Source organism: Plectropomus leopardus, chromosome 17 (assembly GCF_026936395.1).
Source record: "Plectropomus leopardus strain MGB_pleo_1.0 chromosome 17, ASM2693639v1, whole genome shotgun sequence".
Taxonomy (NCBI): Eukaryota; Metazoa; Chordata; class Actinopteri; order Perciformes; family Serranidae; genus Plectropomus; species Plectropomus leopardus.
Genome location: NC_142192.1, coordinates 4,069,899 through 4,089,601, shown reverse-complemented (window position 1 = coordinate 4,089,601; position 19,703 = coordinate 4,069,899). Strand labels below are relative to the sequence as shown.

General features: G+C 37.4%; 1 long non-coding RNA gene across 2 annotated transcripts in view; it reads right to left on the bottom strand.

The window, feature by feature from the left end:
- Positions 1–14,265: 14,265 nt before the first annotated feature.
- Positions 14,266–19,703, bottom strand: part of LOC148186583 (uncharacterized) — a 33,318-nt gene continuing 27,880 nt past the window's right edge. Inside the window, exons 1-5 of one of the 2 annotated variants that reach the window (XR_015779381.1) lie at positions 18,430–18,562; positions 16,931–16,993; positions 16,716–16,790; positions 16,504–16,594; positions 14,266–14,937 (exon numbers count right to left, since the gene is read on the bottom strand). This is a non-coding gene — a long non-coding RNA (uncharacterized LOC148186583). Of the gene's footprint in view, positions 14,938–16,503; positions 16,595–16,715; positions 16,791–16,930; positions 16,994–18,429; positions 18,563–19,703 lie in introns of those variants that run through there. The other variant, XR_015779382.1, reaches the window with a different exon arrangement.

The following is a 19,703-nucleotide window of genomic DNA, read 5'->3' as shown; positions in this document are numbered from 1 at the left end:
AGACTATACAATATGTTCTTTGGTGGTGACATGAAACTAAGGATAATTACTCAAGCACTGTAGTCGAGTACAATTTTGAGCTACTTAATAATATGAATAAATAAAAGAAGTTATAAATTATAGTTAAAAATAGTTACATACTTTTACTTTACACAGTTTTGAATGCACTGCTGTCAATTTTATTGGAATTTTAACATTGCAGCATTACTACTTTTACTTAACTTAAAATATATGAATACTGACATTTACAACAAAGGTTTCTATCAAACATTAATGTTAATGTTTGTATTTAAAGATTAATGTTAACAGCTAGGGTTAGATTAGATTGATTAATCTCACACTTGGGAGATTCACATATTTCAGCAGCTCAAGAGTCAGAGGCAATAGAAAAAAAGCAACTGAGTGCTAAATAAGGATTAAATATGATCAAAACACAAAAAAATAAAATATATGTTAAAATACAAAATATAATATATACATATACACACACATACATATAGATATATATACATACTGTATATGTATAGTACTTTTATATGTAAAATTTATAATTACATAGTATAAATATGTGTGATGTGGATATGACATATATCTACATATACCTTACCATGGTAAAGGAGCAGGTTGCTGTTTATTGCTAATATATATAAACATGTGTTTTTTATTTATCTTTGTCTTTCTACTGACTTACTGCAATTAATTAATTTCATTAATATCTAATAAACTCAGAAACATAAATAGCACATCAAGCAGTTGGTATATGTCCTTCTTTCGTGGTGTCCTCTTAGATAGTCTCCACCATGCTTTGCTGTGCTGCATGGGGACGATCCAGGCGTGTAGAGAAAGGCACGCTGACATGCAATTGAGGAAAATTTTGTTGAGTAATGCCAGCAGAAGTAGTCTTACACTATTACAACAGATTACAACTACAAAAAAAACATGTGAAGTTATCATTTTCAAAAACGGCATTAGAACATTTTACCCAAACAAAGAGCGCACCATTGGGAAGCCTTGTGTATGGTTTAATGAAAATAAGGAACAGGGAAAGGCTTGCAGAAGACAGGGAGCTGACACTCAGAATGAGGGTGCTGTCTTAGTGCAGGGAGTCTCCAGGCTTCATTGTGTGTAGCTCTTTTGCTGAAAGAGACAGGGAAAATCAATGGAAAATCAGCTGAGCTGTGACATAATAAAGACAAATGGATTCAACAGAATCACAAAACTAAAAACATTCACCCTTAAATTACGTTTCTGTTTACAGTAATGTTTTTTTTACATTGTTTATTAGTCTCAAATATGCACTCTTAATCCATTTCAGTACTTATGTACCATAAAATAGCACTCTGCTATCAAGCACCATGTTATCTCTAACAAAGCTGACATGTAACTCACACTGAGCTGTTAAATAAATCACACAAGCCTTTTCTCCCCTTTAACTCCCCAATCTTAGATGAAATGATCAAAGAGCAGGATATTTTAAATTAACAGGCTGTTAGCGGCTAACGATATGTGTACAGTATATACAGTACAATGTCCTAACATTAGCTTACCCTGTTAGCAAGTCTGTTATTGCTTCGTAAATCTACTAATTTAGCGGCAGATAATCCACTATCATGCTTTAATGCTCGTGTATATTTAGCTAAGATTCTTTTGACGTCTTACCCTTTTAAAGCCCTTCACAAATGGTCTTCTCTGCTGTAACTCTGCTGCACCACTAGCACTTAATGCTACTTCCGGGAACTATTGAGATGCTCCATGTTTCGCCATTGCTGTGAAAAAACGGTCCACTGGAGCAAACGAGATGACACGACTCTGTCTTAAAGGGCTGTGCCTCAAACCATTGCTTCAAAAGTTATTATAATGGAGACCTTAATAGAGAATGTGATTCAATTCTAAGTGATAACTATATATCAAACAAAGGCTGTATTTGTTGCACACACTTATATGTTCTACCATAATAAAGTAGAACATTTAAGTGTAAATGAAAACAGTCTTTTATCCATCAGGGCTGTCTACTCTCTCTACAAAGAAAATTAAAGAGTACCATTTTGTAAAGGAGTTGAAGACTTGGGCTGAAACTCAGAGTTACTGCAGAGACAAGTTCACTGATCTTGCCACTGTAGAAAACCAAGAGGACAACCGCAGCCTGATGAGTGTATTGAAGGGCCATGGAAAATTCGCATGGATAGGTCTTTATGATGATATAAAAGGATGGAAGTGGGTGCTGGGAAATGCAGACTTGAACAATGACTTCAGCAACTGGAGAGAAAATGAGCCTAACAATGTGAAGTCCAGGGAGAGCTGCACAATGATGACACCAGAGGGGTTGTGGGTTGACAATATATGTTGGAAAAAATCTCCTGCAGTCTGCTATTGGGGTAAGAATGGTTTTTACAATTTGGTAAAGTTCTAGGTTGCTTTATTAAAATTTCAACACAGAATGACAATGTTCCTCACTTTTAAAGAGAGCAAGGAGAGAAGTCAAATTATTATTGCTAAAGCTTTCACACTAATGAGAAATTACCCATACCATTTTATAAGTAGTTGGTACTGACCGGGTACCTCTAAAGTTCTTATTGTATAATGTTTTTTCACAATTGTGATAAGGATACGGGTACAGACAGAATTGACCTAAGGCTAGCCCCGCCCCCTTAGCTGACTCTGATAAACAGTTGGCACGCTGCCTAAACTAACAATGGCAGATGTCAGTGTCAAAGACATATCCAAAGATGTTGCACAGAATTTTTGGGGACAGAAGCTCCTTATTTATACACAGAAGCCATTAAAAGGGTCCTCACTATGGTGTAAACATTTGCCAGCCTTTGTTTTCTTTGTATCGTTACAGCTAAGTTTGCTGCAAGGTGATGTCATGCACCATGTTGCCGACATAATGAACGATGTTATTGTCACTTTTTAGCAAATTTTTCTAACACTATGTTGCCTTACCTTAGGAAAAATGTAGACATCCTTATCTGTTCATCTTCTTTACGTGCCACACAGCTTTATCCAAAGGAAATACTTTATTCTGTTTACGCGAGGTTTATGGAACAGAATAAAATACACCCCATTCCCTAGCCTCTCAGAATACCTTGAATCAGTGATACATTTACCCCATGCACATCGTTTGACCATTCTTTAAAAAGTTATAAGTGCAAAGATTTAAATAAAACCAAAGGAAAATCAAAATTTCTGATGCTTTTCTATGGAGGTCTACAAGCAGGTGTCCAATTGCATTGTGTAGCTGCATGAAATGTGTTTGGCTTGTGGCGTTCGAGGGCAGGGCTTAGCGATAGGTCAATTATGTCTATACTATTAGAGTACCAGTGAAGTTAAATCAATCTGTGCCAAAATTCGGTACCTAAGAGCACACTGGGTTGAAAATGCCTGTTTCAGGCAGGAGGTGGAAGTGCTGCAAAAGGCCTTAAAGCTAGGAAGCCTCCTGCAGAACTTTGGGGCTGGCTTCCCGGCACAATGTCAGTGCACAGCCCAACCTATTGTCTATAAGTTCTTTCTGTTTTCTTTCAGACCAAGGTTGTTCCTTTTACATTTTAGTGCAAACTTTGATGAATTGGACCGACGCTAGGACATACTGTCCAACTACACCGGCCTGGTCAGAGTGTGGAACATGTCTGAGAATAATAACATCTCCTCACTGCTGTCAGGAGACACTTGGATTGGTCTTTATAGAAGGGTGTGGGCTTACTGGTCTGACAAGACCCCAAGGACCTTCACTAACTGGAACAAGAGCCAGCCCGACAACAGTGGGAAGAAAATGACATCATGTACCACGATGAACACAACCACTGGAAAATGGTGGGATGTTGACTGTGAGGAAAAGCACCATTTTATGTGTCAACATGTGTATTATCCACCTCCTCAGTACAAAACAACTTTCAGGTTAAAGTTCCAGTCTGAGATGGACCTGAATGATCCTGCCTTTCAATAGCAGATTTTTGAGCAGGTACTATTAAAAGCTGCTAAATGTAGCCATATCCCTGGCTAGAATCAAACCCCAGAATGTGTGAGCGAAACTCTCATATAAAAGCATCTCGGACTAGCGCCCATATGGATGGGCCTTTTCTAATGCAACCTGTTACCCTACAAAATCATGTGTTAATAAAACTAAATTTTTGATGTTAACCCAGTTAGTTGACCATGTTAAAATTTGCAGGTTCCATTACAGCAAAAAATAAATGCACCGTTTTTCTTATTTTTACTTTTTTGTTTCTGGTTCTGGAAAGATAATAAAAAATAGAAATAAATAAAGAATGAGATGCTGGCTCCCACACAGTTTCTATGGTGTTTTTCAACAGATTTCCAGTTTCCACAAAAGAAAAAACATCAAAAAAATCACAGAAAAGTAGGAAATCTCTGGGTTATGTCCACATTTTCATCATTAGCCTCAATCTTTGCCAGTGGTGGCAGTGTTAACTTGGTAACTTTCTGACTAGATATAGTAAGTTTTTAGCCCTCTCAGTGACTTTATTTCTAAAATGTGATTAATGACAAATTTAGCAATTATTACTCCAACCATAAGGGAAAGAAAGAGAAAAATATTGTAATTTAATTCTAAGTGCTATATCTAGGAATTGCTGGAGTCTTTTATAGATTTTTGTTAGAATAATGTGATTTGTCATGTTTTATATCTCCTTCATAATGTTACAGCTGCATGCTAAACTGGAGAAACATGGATTACCAGACTTTAAACTACGCTGGATTCAGACAGATGGGAAGACGTTCCGCAAGGAACAAAAGACGAAGAAAGAGGAAGGTATTGTCTTTTGCGTTTTTCTAAATAGTACATGTTTCACATTAAGTTCCTACCCATACACCCGTCCAACCAACGCGAGCAGTGGCATTAAATGCAGGCAGATGGATTGCACACACAGCTCTCAATCATATCATCAAATTCCTGTTTATAGTATCAAATAATTAGTAATAACATATAATAATAATGTATCAGGAAAATGGACACTTGAACTTATGGACTTCCTACAAGGACAGAGACTATTTTTGGGAAAAATTTATTGGCATGTAGTTTGAGTTTTTTGTTTGGTCCATGCTCCATTCACTAACATGGAGAAGGTGGGGTTTATTATCATTACTGCAGCCAGCCATCTGGGGGCAAACAAGCTGTTTTGGCTTCACTTCTGGGGAGCTGTTATGTTATCAGTCTGTATATGGCCAATGGGCTAAATGTAACATACATATCCTTACATTAAATAAGTATTTTCATGTTTAGTACAAAATGTCTTTTGTGGGTCACTTATATGATAGCTATCATATGAAGCGTTGTGTGAGGATACACTGCAGTCGCTGTTTTTTTATGGGGGGTTTTTTCCAGAATGTCAAACTATTTCTGCTAACAACAATTTCCATTTTATACCTTTTTTAGGGTCATGTGGCTGTTCATTGTGCAGAGGACATTTGACTGCTACTGTAACACATTTCAGTCCTATTGAGTTTCATTATATACTGTCTACACCATCACTGGTAACAAATGACTGTGTTAATTTGTTTGGTTGCATGATGTTTAGCTACAGTACATGACATATCATATGTCCTACTATATCATACATTGCCTGTGCTGTTGCATCACTTGCAGGTCATTACAACATTTTAATAGGATCTTTACATGTTTGCAGTTTAAAAAAATATGAAAATACAGAGTTCTGCTTGTGACTTCACAGCATGAAATAAGATTTGAAATGAGTTTGAAAAATGTAAACATGTTTTTGTTTATGTCATTTTTAAATGTTTTATGAGTGCTTGCTGAGTCCTTTGAAATTTGAAACTTTTAATGCTTGGTGTTTTGGAGTCTTTTCTGGCTTTGAAATATGTGATTCTGTTAACAAGCATCAGAGTTAATCAGTTGTGAGTCTTATAAATTAATTTCTTACAATGTGTTTTGTGTTTTCTTTTGAAGCAAATGGCTATTTTTGTGTGTCATACTTTATTAAATGTGAAACACTGAGGAAGACTTTTATCTTGTATTAAAACAACAACACACACACACACAGAAGGAGAGAGAGGAATGACTGAAAGGGTGCTTTTGGCTAAATGTGGATCCACTGTAATTATTACTACTGGTGTAAGAAATTTAGTTCCCATATGTTTTATTGAGATGACTGCATAAGGTGTCTAGGAAAAAAAAAGATTTGATTTTATCTTTGACAAAGAAAGAGTGTAATTTCTAAATTAAATAGGGGACAATACAGTGAGTGGGTCATTATGGTGTAATGAGCCCCGATTTCTTGAGTAAGGACTTGAATCTCTTGTATGGTTGCTCTGGGAAGATAACACTTCCCAGAGCAACCATACACCAGTTTGCAAATCCTTGGATGGTGAAAGAATAGTCTTCCTCTGTCTGCCTTATTTTGCTTTTGACTGGCTTATGCTGAGAATCGTACCCTTATCCTAGCCACCTCTACCAACAAAGATGATGAGTACTAACCCCAGTTCACAGGAAGGCATCGCAAATTTGCCACCAAGTGATTATAACACCAAACATTATATTTTGCAGAGCTGGCTTGAGATTTACCAGTTGCATCAACTTTTAAATTAAAGTTTGGAACATTATGGACTGTATTTATAGCGCTTTTCTAGTCTTAGCGATCGTACAAAGCATTGTACACTTCATGCACTTTTTACACATTCACAGTCACGCTGATAGTTAAGGCTACAATGCAAGGTGCCATCTGCTCATATGTTTAACAATGAAACGCACTCATGCACTGATAGCACATCAATTGGGAGCAATTTAGCTTTCATTGTCTTGCCCCATCCACACACACACACACACACACACACACACACACACACACACACTTATAAGCCCAGAATGCCTACAACACCCACCAAATCCTGAATATATGTCACCAGTCTCCATGGTGACCTCAGAGCCATCTGCAGCACAACATGAGTCTTCCAACAGACACGCTCACATGCTGAAACATATACATGCACCAATAATAATCTCATTGTGTCAAAATTGGATCCCTCTGTAATTATAATTTTTTGTGTTAAACTCAGAAAAACTTGTGGGGTCAGGCTCCAGCTTATGTTTCTCATTGCCAGCACTGTATGTGTGTGTGTGTTTTATGATGATGCACACATGCGTGTGTTTGCAGGTGCCATCGAAGTCAGGAAGCATTCAAAATGGCAGTCACTCACAACACTCATCTTCACCTGCTGCCGCACCTTCAGGCACAGACACATACGCACAGGCAGACTAACAGAGAGAAATAAAAAAGCAGCGGTGCAATCGTAATTCAACCACACTATCAGCCGGTGCAAGACCATCTCCGGCAACACCCTAAATGAGTTCTAGTGTCCCCCACAGCAAGATGGAGCACCGCTGATAAAGTGGAGCCGCGAGCCTCGGCTTTCTAGTTTACACTGCTACTAAATCACAGTTTGCCTCCTGCACCCCTGTTGGCTATACGTTCAAAAGGAGGATAAACTGGAAACAGTGAAGGCAATAACATTGGTGAAGCCTTTGCTAACTGTGAAAGTGTGTGTGTGTGTGTGTGTGTGTGTGTGTGTGTGTGTGTGTGTGTGTGTGTGTGTATGTGTGTGATTGGTGAGTTGCACACAATGACCCAGACTAGATACAAAGAGAAAGAGTTTGTTTGTGTGTGTGTGTGTGAGACCTGTGATGTGTCCAGTTTCCCATTTGAGCATTAAGGATGCAGTTATAGTCAGGCAATGTGAATGAAAATGGTAAAAATTAGGGTTATGGACATGAAGCTTAAGGCTAGTTTAAGCAGTAGTGAAATAAATGAATATTTTAATATTTACAGTGGATCAACTGACTATGTATAATGTAAAAGGTGTCACTTGTGGCGACAAATCCACAGAGATTGTTGTTCATCTTTAGAGTTTCTCTAAATATGACAAGGTTTTTTTGTATTGCTTTCACACCCCTTTCCGTCAACCATGTATTCAACAGCAGCAAGCAACTAAAAAACGTCTGAAAAATTTCACTTCACTACATTTCTCAGTAGCGTGGTGCTAACATAGGTAAGTTGAGTCAAATAGCTCTTGACTAGCGAAGCTGATTTATTGATGAAGTAAATACCACAAAAGCTAGCAGCTATTTTCCCCAGGAATAGCTATAAATTGAAGTTGTCTGCCAAGGTCTAGATAAAACTAAGGAAAAAAAAACTGAGGATAAGTAATGTGACTGACACCAAGGCTTGTAGATGAGGGAAGCACTTTCCTATGACATCATATACTTTATTTTCCTTGCTGCTTTGCTATTGGCTTTTCTTGACAAGACCCGCCCTATTCTTGACGCATCTCTCACATGTCTTGCCGTGCTTGCTGGAGGTATACGCAACTAAAAGACATGAGCAAGAGGTACACAAAACAAAACAAACAAATACACAAGAGAGACAAGAGGGAGTGGACTTTTCTGAAAGCATATCAATGTTTCCTTTAAAAGCAAACCCAGACAGTGCTGTAAAAGAGGGACAGCAAATGTGGCTCGAAAAGACGCCAAGGGCCATACGAACAGCATACTTATTACAATTACAATAAAGTCCTGTGTTATCTGTGATAAAGTTTAAAAATCATATATAATGTTGATTTTATGCAAATGTATTTAGTGAATATGAATTTACATACTTGGTAGTTAAAGTTCAATATGGCAGATATATGTTGGTAATCCAAACAACACATTATCACAAATATTGTATGAAATGCTAACATTTAATATATTAATAATATCATCAAATATTAAAAGCACTTTTTGTTTCAAATTTTTAAACTACTGCTTTAAACTTGGCTCTTTGCAGTCCTTACTAGGGATCTAGTTTTACCTCATAAAGGCCTTGGACATCGAAATTGCATGTCACGTCATTTGATCACATGCACTTACATGCAAGTGTGACTGGCCCGTTTTACCACAACAAACCACAGAGAAGCTCAGATTACAGAGAGCTTTCTTTCTCTGCTTAGGGTGACATTACTTCACCACATCTTCACACAGCAAATAGTGGTTTCCTGTTATATTAATGCTCTGAATATTGTTTAGAGAACCTTTGATATTATATTATATTAAAGGGTAATTTATAATTTAATTTTTTTTAAACCATTGGTGATTAACTTGCACATGGATTATTTATGAACACTGACTGTGTTTACCATGTGCTAAATTCACAATTAGCGTGGAAACATGAATGTCATATCGAGTAACAAGATCAGATCAATAACACAGATTAAACGTTAAAATATGGGTAAGGAACTTTAACAGTTAGGGTCAAGTTTTAAACAAACACATTAAAATGGGATAAACTGACTATGCAAGTTTTTATTTTCTGATAATATTTTGAGGATTAATTGATGTTATCCAGTATGAACTTTTTTCTGGTGTTGTAATATAATTCTTAATTAAAGTACTTAGAAATAAATAATTTGAAAATACAATATTTGAAGTCAGTAACTGACATCCTAATACAGGCAAACCCCCTTTTCACATGCAGTTTTAATAACTATTTTAATTGATGGGCAACTTCAGAACCTATTTTGCCACTGAGCCACATACAGTATAATTCACTAACTAAAAAAGTTGTTTTTAGTGTTCAGCTACTTTTTAATTTTAGTCACTCACTGGGGAATGTATTAAGACATGGTCCTCATAAATATAGGTACGATCAGTGGTCCTCATAAATACAGATGAAAAAGTCAAAAAGTGTATGCATGTGTGCATAGTTGTATTAGTCACAATGCAGGGACAAAAATATGTTCACAGAGATACATTAGAAGGATTTGACTTCCATTTGGGAATAAAAAAAAGTTTTGGTTAAGGATAGTGTAAGCTTTCAAGTTAATGCAATGTCCCCATAAGGGACAAAAACAAGTTTTTGTAAGTGTGTTCCTTTTGCAATGATTGTGTGATTGACTAAGCCTACTCTATTTACTGCTCCTTGAAGCAGAGCTTTTTTATGAGTGTTTGAAAGTAGATATAAAACCCCAGCACTATTTCCACAATGAGACTACTCCCATAATGCCTTACTGTGAAGGGAAAAAAGTCTCCTCTTTAATTTGCTTTATGCCATAACTCAGTTCCCTCCCTCTTTTCTAAAGCTGTTGAGGCAACTGATCTGTTTTCTCCCTCTTCCAATAAGCAATTCAATAGCAGGCCTTTAATGGGACTAGTAATGGCTTCCCGTTGACACCAGCTCAATCACCATTAGATATAAGCTGTGCTCTAACCCCCTCTCTCTGTTTCATTTGTGTTCCATAATGTATGTTTAATGACAGTGTTTAATTGTCATTCACACTTGCTATTGTCATTTTCAGTCATTACTGTTGAGGCCTATTATGACTTTAATTGAATATTGGCTCAGCACACATGCTCATTAGTGAGTTGAGTTAATAAGGTGCAAATCGGAAAGTAACTTTGCCAAAAGTCAGTTGGCAGCCATTAGCGTCAGCCAGAGAAAAAGTGGGAGCGCTGGACTTCCAACTCAAATCAGCACTAGTGCGTTTGAATGCAAACCTCAATAATAACCTGTGATGATGATGAACCAAAGAAAAGCACACATAATATATGCCATGACTAGGGGTTTGATTACCATTAGGTAGCATCTCAATCTCAGAAACCATCAGCCCAAGCCTCATTTCCACCAAGCAGTCCGATTCACTCTACTACAGCCCGCATTAGAGCAGTTATTTTTCTGTTTGATTGTGAAAAAATGCAGATAATGAAAAATGTTAACATCTGCACACTTACCCCAGACCATACAAGTTCATTTAAGAGAATGTTTGAATTCTACTTGAATCTTTGTCCTGTCAAAATGTATGAAAAAATGAAAAAACACCTGTATTAATGCACAATGCAGACCCATAGGCTGACGAGCTCTATGGTGGCCAATGTGGTTAACCAGCTGAACTACTCAGTTAAATAATTAATTATTATTTAATTGCTGATTGTCAATCATTTTACCACCTTGAGTGGTTTCGTGGGTTAGCCAAATCTGCCAAGATCAAGCTTGTCAGCCCATTGATGTGCATTATGTATAAATATAGGTGTGGTTTCAATCTTTTCAAACATTGTGACCTGACAAAGATCCAAGTAGGAGTGACACGTTGTCTTCAATGAACTTGTATGGCATGGAGTAAGTGTGCAGGCGTTACCTTTTTTCTTAATATACACTGTTCTTTGATATCCTTGCACCTATGTGATATGTGTATAACTACCCTCTTTCAAAAACTTGCGGATGGTACCAATAGAACCGTTTCTTGCTGTCCCCATTTTTCATCACCCCTGTGTTAGCATACCTAGCACACTGATCTGGTACTAAATAGGTGGAGCTAGAAACACTGAAGCCTGTTGATTGGTCAGTAGAGAACCATCACTCCTGATTAGGGGTGAGTTGTGGCTCGTTTTGAAGATTATGTATGTCTGTGAGGGTCACTTTTGGTTCTAAGATACTATACCAAAAGTTTTTGGTGGAAACACGGATTTAGGTTTAATGACCTATGCTGATGGGTCAATATTTTGGGATGATCCCATGTAGCCAGTAGATATCCAGACCAAGACTCCCTCCTCTGTGCACTGGTCATTTTTGCTAATCTCTATAAACAGGTATTTGCATATTAATGCAGAGAAATTTAAAAAGCTAAAGGACTATTGCTCAAATGTGATTGGTCAATAATAATTGGACTACAGACGGACTACAAATGGAAACTAAAACACTTCCAATACGAAAATGTTGTCCTGTGTTATGTACAGACCTACCAGTGTTTTGTTTTCTTTGAGGCATTCCCTGACCTCCATAGCTTCAAGTATGTTTCTGGGTGGCACTGCCTGACCTCCATACGTCATCAGCCTCTGATCACCTGCACCTGAGGGTTGTCTACAAGAGCTTGAGCCAAGTCCCTCCCTCTCTGTCTCAACCAACAGCCAGAATCAGAGACAGCCACCATTCCCTGTTTCAGACCTAGATTGTAGTTAACTTGTAAAATAAGGATTATTGTGACTGATTTGATGCATCTGACTCCTCTATGTTGCTTCCCCTGAGCCAGGGTTGTAACACCTGTCACCTACAGATTCTGTGTCTTTTTTGCTGATTCTGTGTTAGTAGCATCTAAATCCTGGGTCTTAGACAGGGGTACAGGAACCCCAGGGGGTCCTCAGAGTTACTCCGGGGGGGCTGCTGAATGGATTATTTATGGATGCCTGTGGCCCCAGGCCCCAAAACATTACATCTGCCCCTGGTAATAATAATGAGAGCTTAGCGCAAGCAGCTGGATGAGACACAGAGTGATGCATCCTGGTGTTTCTAAATAATTCCATCCAAAGTCTGATTAAATCTGAAACTAACACAAAGTAGTCTGTACTCTTAAGTCTAAAGAAGTCTAAAGAAAGCACTTTCCACCTCTGCAAATTTGGCTGTTTCAGACACTCTGGTGCTGTGAGGAGAAGCTGTGCTCTGTTTGTCTGTTTCACTGCGCTGCCTTTGGATCATCAGCTGTTTGAGCCGCGATAATGTAACACTGAGGAAGCACATATGACTCGGTTGACAAACTCGCTGTTTTCTAGAGTCAAAGTCATTCACTGCATTTGTTTCACTGCGGTGCTTTTCTTATTATCATTGGCTGTTCGTGTTGTCTGTCAAAACATGGCTGGAATGAGTTCTATCGACAATGTCTCATATTTCAATCAAGGAAAGTTATTTTGTGATTTATATTGTAATCGTTTTATAGCCCAGCCCTACTGTAGTCTAACTCAGTTTTATACAATATATGTAGAAGGGGGTCCCTGCTTCATTGTTATTTCAGCTAGATCCCTGATCTAAACTTATATTTTGATTTTCTTCATGTTTTCAAGGCTGACAAAATTTAAAAGGCCAGTCTGCAAAGTAATATGCATTGAATAAATTGGTTTCAAAGTATGAAATTAGTGAAATAATAAGAATAAATTGCTTGCCACCTGTCAAAAGGATCTATTGAGTCACATTTCTTGAGTCTTAAATGAACACTGATTAAGCCTAATAAACCACTGCTGTTTTTTTCCCATGTGCACAAAGACAGATTTCAGCTCCTTTCTGCAATTCCTGTAAAACTTATTCAGGTGCTGCTGGGTTCATTACCAAACATCAGCTGCACTGCAATTAAGCCTCATTTCACTGCGTTTCACACAATCATATCTGATGAGTGCTGTTTGGAGCTGTCACTTCGCTCAGCCGCTGCACTTCAAAAGCTACTCTGTCATCATTTTGTAAAAGTCAAACTGTGACCTCCTTTTGATGGCAGCGTATGTGGTGTGCAATCTGTCTCCTTGTCACCTTTCACTCACTGGTTGTTTGACGGAGAAAAGACCATATGAATGTATGCATGAGAGCGGGGTGAAAGAGTGCTTGTTAATTTCTGTGTCTTTCTCTTTTACAAAGGAGGTAGGTGTTTGAGCATCACAGCTCTGACTCACTTTTAAGTTGCTGAGAGGATATTTAAGGATGGAATATCATATGCTTATTACAGGCACAAAAATGAACACTTGTATTATGAGTTTTATGTTCTTATCAATATTTTGTAGCCTACATTAAGGGTATACATTTGCATATCAGTTACAACACCTGTGTTTGCTCTTGTTAAAATCTTAGTGTCAAAGCATGACTAAATAGGCTGTGAATTACAGAGGAATTATTTAATGCTTTTGATAAATTATTTCCATATCATACAACTATTTCTAGACACTGATCCTGGCAGGTGCACATGTAGTAAGAGTATTTACAGTACTGAGTTGCTGTACAGTTTTGAGGAACTTGTACTTTACTGCCTCATTCACCAGTTGCTCCAAAGAAGAAATTTCTAAGATTCTAACATTCACCAATGTTTCTTATTTGGGATTTATTCAAAAAACATGATGGTCTTTTAAAATAAGCACTACACTAACACTTCAAATCACATAATTAATGTGAACCATGCCATCCAATAAGTGATTAAACATGCTAGAAAATATCACAAGTTAGGGTGGGGGAACAAGTGTTCGAAATAAGTTACAGAAGCATTATGTGGTATAGTCCCCCTTCCACCCTCTCTTCCCCTCTCTCTGCACTGTAGAGATTAAACTATATGTTTTAACCTAAATTTGGTGTCTGAACTGCCTTAAAATTTTACATTGACTGAATTTGAGAATACAAGTTGAGGTAACTAACTTTTTCAAGTTAAAACAAATTTTTAGTTTAGTAAAAACAAAAGTTTATTTTTACAGCGTGCCTCTCTCAAACAAACACACACACACACACACACACACACAACTTGGAAAGCGCAGAAGTGCTCATAACCTTATTCCTAATAATTTTGCCACTATGATACATACAATTTGCAGCACTAAATACGATGGCTCATTTGGCGTACACTTCCTGCAGACTCATTGATTGATTAGTCTATTTAAGTGTCATGCACTTAATTGTGCCCAGCCCACATGGGCTTATAAGACACTGATGACAACAATACAAAAAGAAGACAAAGATGGTTGCGTAGCCCTTTCTAATAAGTCCACAGAACAAAATATATATTCTACAATGAGCATTTCATAATAAACAAACCAATAATAGACAATTATACCGGATACAGTGTTTTCTGGCGTAATGTCCATGCATTTTCTATGAATCTGGCTAAGGCATAAATCCTGTCCTTAAAGAGTCAGCTCAATATATCACACTCAGCCAACCAAAAGTAAGTCAGGGTTCTTTGCCTGAACTTTCACAAACAATTGCTTTCTCAGATCACTATACAGAGGGCAGAAAAACAAAAAATGAAATTCATCCTTAACAGCTTCAACATCACACAAAACACACATACACATAAGTCCTCCAATTCAGTTCTTTTTTTATGTTTGGAGACTGGCACTCCATCCTCTTCACTTTTTTGTCGTCAATTTTCTGAACTTTTTGTCTGCAGTTTCTTTTCGCACATGACCCAGAGACTCTAATTTAACAGATAACATGATATTAGTGAATGAGGCCCATTGTATTTTGACTATGTGACATTTTTTGACGGCGATAAATATTCCTTTTTGGTTTTATATTTTACATGAAACTAATGATAAAGTTAAGCCTCATTCCCACTGCTCAAAAACCCCCATTAACACCCACTAACATCTAACATTTTAATGCAATGGGAAAGTGTACAACCGACATTGACACCCAGGTCAAATTACTTTGCAGTAGTCATGGGTATTTCCTGCCTACAATCAGCATTGATGGAAAGACAACACCCTAGAGAATGCACCAATTTACGGTCCTTAACAAGCAAAATGGAATCCCTAATTACCATCCGTCTCCTCCTAAGCAACTAAAACATCAACCAAAATTAGTCTGCACTGAGTTTGAAAGAGAGACTGAATAAAGAAGTAAGAGATAAATAAAGAGAAATAACCACCTTAAATTTTTCACAGACCTCTGTCCATGCGGCTTTCTTCTGTTGGTGACACAGAACGGATACACCAGCAACCCACATACACACACAGAAAGGCATACTGCTCCAGAGTCATGTACACAGCTCTGCTATACTGGCAATAGGAAAGCAGTCTATATCCTATCCTTAGCAGGTTTACTCATGTTTAAAAAGCATTTTGCTCATGAGCCACATATCCTTTGATCTCAGGTGGCCTGGACCAATAAAACCACAAAACAATATGTCTCAGTTTTTCCACATTCAATCAGTACATGTGCATATCTCCATACATACTGACATCACAGCACCAAACTAAAGTGGAAGCTATTGAGGAAGCAGGTTCAGTTAGTTAGTCAGTCAGTTCTGGCTCTTAGGCTATGTGTGCGACACCCCTGTTATAAAATGAATGCATTGTTAAAGACTAAACCAGTGGTTCCGAACCCTATTGTCTTGTGATGTCTTACAAAAAGCAGCATTCAGGTGTGGCTCCCTGTCATGTTTCAGATGTGTTGTTATCAGTTCCACCATAAAGACACACTTCACTCTTCTTAGATGGTTTCATGTTACTAAAACCAGAAAAGTCTTCCCTTTGCTTTTTAGAAAAATCTGCACTCATTTGATAGCATTATGAGAACAATTCTCACGTACATGGATCTGCAAAAAAATCCCGAAAACTTGTGGTATGCATGCCAAGCCAGCAGTTGGAGGTGTGACTTTGTAATTACATGCCATAGAAGACCACCACATGCATGTGCAAAGTGCGGCCATGATGTCACCGTTCTTACAGGCAGGGGCGGTGGCCATCATTTCAGAAGTGAGGGGGACAGATTGTTCAGGAATAAGCCTACTTTTGTGATTTATCATCCTCTCACATTCAACTGCGCCTCTCCTTAGCGGCTAAAGAACTAAATAACCACAAACAACCATAGTTTGGCACCCGGGGACTGACTCAAGTTATCAAAATCATATATTATCAAAATCAAACGTTTGAGCATCCAATCTCTGGCTGAGTTGACACATGATGACCCTCAAGCATCTAAAGTTTCCCTGTAATTAATTATAATTTCCCTATAGCCATTAGTTATAGTCTCTCCTCACCTGTGAAGCCTTTCCCTGACTGCCAGTGGTGCAGCCTGCTCTCTGTCCTGACCACTGCATGCTGCCTTCTCCCTGCTCTGTCTATTGCAAACTGCAAAACAAAAGTCAAATAGAATTGAGAATAGTAGTTGTGAAATAGCTGTGGAAATTAATCTCAAAGTCACTTTTATGCTATAGACATATTTTCTCAGCCAGTTATAATCTCTCCTTACCTGTGAAGCCTCTCTATGACTGTCGGTGCTGCAGCCTGCTGTGTCCTGACTGCTGCATGCTGTCTTCTCCCTGCTCTATTGCAATAATACAGATAAAAAAATTAAGAATAGTAGTTGTGAAATAGCTGTGGAAATTAATCTCAAAGTCACTTTTATGCTATAGATATATTTCTTCAGCCAGTATAACTCATCCCTCAGTTATAATCTCTCCTCACCTGTAAAGCCCCTGCATGAGCATCAGTGTTGCCCTCTGGTCCACCTTCTCCACCCTGCTCTTTCTATTGTAGCAATAAAGATTAAAACAATAAGTGCAAAGTAATAGTGAGCACAAACTCTGCACAGAAATTAAGAAGGAGTGGGTCTATTCCTAGCATGAAGTTAGCTAGTCAGCCATAGGTAACAATAACGTTGGTATTCTTGTTCACCGAGCTATATCGGCATCTAATTAATTTGACATTATCAATGGGCAAAAGCTTTACTCAACTTACACGGTTTGTTTTGAAGAAGGAGTGCAAGGTTTTTTGCCTCTTGCTGGTTGGTTTGCTGCAGTACATTATTTGTGATACTTTAGTTAAAACCAACAGTTCAGCGCGTACCCTGCATCCGCTACGCACATGCTTACAGGATCCACACATTGCCAGTTTACATGGCAACAGAAGGGGCTGCATTTTCAAATGATTACACTCTGGTACCCAGTTTTTAAAGTTTGCATTTTCAGGCCCCCAAAATGCCGTTGTTGTGTGAATGAAATTCTAAACCGCAACAAAAGTTTAATATTTCATGTAAGAACAGTTACCATGTATACTGCCCCTAAGTAACAGTTTGAACCACACAAGGTTACATTATCAATTTATCCCAAAGAGAAACAAAGATTAATTTTGAAAACCAGTTCGTGTTTGCCTTATTCTCCCTACACTCGTAATCATCTCACGATCACTAAGATTTATGTTTTGACTTTTACCTGGGATAAAATACCTAACTGTATTTAAAGTACTGGAAATCACAACAGTAAAATGCTTCTTGATGCATCAGAGACAAGATAACAATGTCACATGTACTAAAATGTCAGTCTCAGGGTCATGTTTCAGCAGAGGGATATTTAAGGTACATTTAGCTGATAATAATTAAGTAGTTTTACTATTCAGGGTTTGAATGAAGAGCCTGATACATGTTACTCAAGTAAACGATCTGAGTACTACGAAACACACACTGAATATATTGACATGCACACTAATATTACACGATTGTTCCAAACAGGACAATATTCTGAATTTGATGCGAGTCATGTAAACAGCATATTATGTTTGGATATTGTGAATTAGGCCTTTATGCAAAATGTAGCATTTTCCAAGTAAAACATGGGCTACGTCACTATTATTTGTGTTATATGAGCATGCTTTGGACATTGGACTTTGTACCATGCATTCAGAATCTGCCTCTCAGCTGGGGGTTTCGTTTCTCCACTTCCTGAAAATGGCGATTTCTAAGACGAAGTGGACTACAGCGAAGAGTTTGTATTAAATGCATATTCCTAAAGAACTCAACATTATTAGATGCTTCATCCAGTTTTTTTTTTTTTTTTTTAAAGAGCAAAAAAAAAGTAAATGTGGTCACTGTGTCACAGTCTCAGAGTAGCAGGTTCGGAATAAACACAGAATGAACAGATAAGACAGCAGGATGATTGGGTGGTTAAATGTTAAAATAATAAACTTACACAGAGCAGTCCAGGAGCAGGTAACAAAGGAGTATCCAAAAAAAACAGTACGCTTAAACAAAGTCTGAAAACATGCAGGACTTCTGACAACAGACTGACAAAGGTGAAAAGAGCTGGGCTGATGTGTACAGAGAGTGACTGGTGAGCAGGAGTTCAGGTAACTGCAGACTAATGAGGAACAGGTGAAACTAATCATGGCAGGGCAGACAATCAAAGCTGTAGCTAAATAGTCCTTTTTGCTTAGGAAGTTCCTAACTGAGTGAAATAACCCAGAAGTATCTAAGCACCTGCAATAATAAGAGCTGTTTAAACTCTCCTAATATTAAGGAAAGGTGCTTCAGTGCTTCCTTTATAATCTAATCCAGCAAAGGAGACACTGGACCATCTTTTACCAAAGGAAAGAATTTGTCCCACAATTGACCTATCACTAACCGCTGCCCCTTTAGCTCACTCCACAAGAGAGTGGGGACTAGCGATAAGTCAGTTCCTTGTGTTGGAAACATTCAAAGCAACATTTGTCGTTCTTTGGGGAATCAACCACAATATAATAATGGTAATTATAAAAAATAATAACAATAATGATAGGGGCAGAAAAAAAATATATCTATAATGGTTGTTATTATGATAACTATTAACTGTTTTATCTATATATCTATTTATTATTTTTTTATTTATATAATTTATTCATTTATTTTACTGATTTGTTTTACTGACTGAATTACATATTTGTAATTATGTTGATGTTACAGAATGTACAGATGTTACTCTTTTCATCTATTTTTCTTGTCTGTTAGTCTTTCTTTTTTTCTGAATTTCAGGTAATTTTCTACTAATTTGTAACTTCTTCCCATTATTTTGAAATAAATCAAGCCAATGTGCTAATTTTTCAAAGGGTTAACCTGACCAACTTTAATAACCACATTTCTACATAAAACCTACATCTGTATGGGACCATATATAAATAAATAAATATATATATATATATATATATATATATATACTACTTAGCTGCAATGCTTGAATAGAAAAATTTAGATTTTTTCCTTATTTGGTTAAAAAATTATCTTGAAAAGCTCTTAAAAAACATTAAACGTAATTTCTGATATCTGCAGACACCCTGTTGACACTCTTTATGTTTTGGCGTCTATCAGAAGCAGTTAACAGTTATTACACATCCATCAGGAAAGCAAAAAAACAACCCATATGCCTTTCTTCCTGCCAGAGATCAATAAGCTTCCTACCTCGCCCCCTGCTGGCTTAAAGACCCAACTACA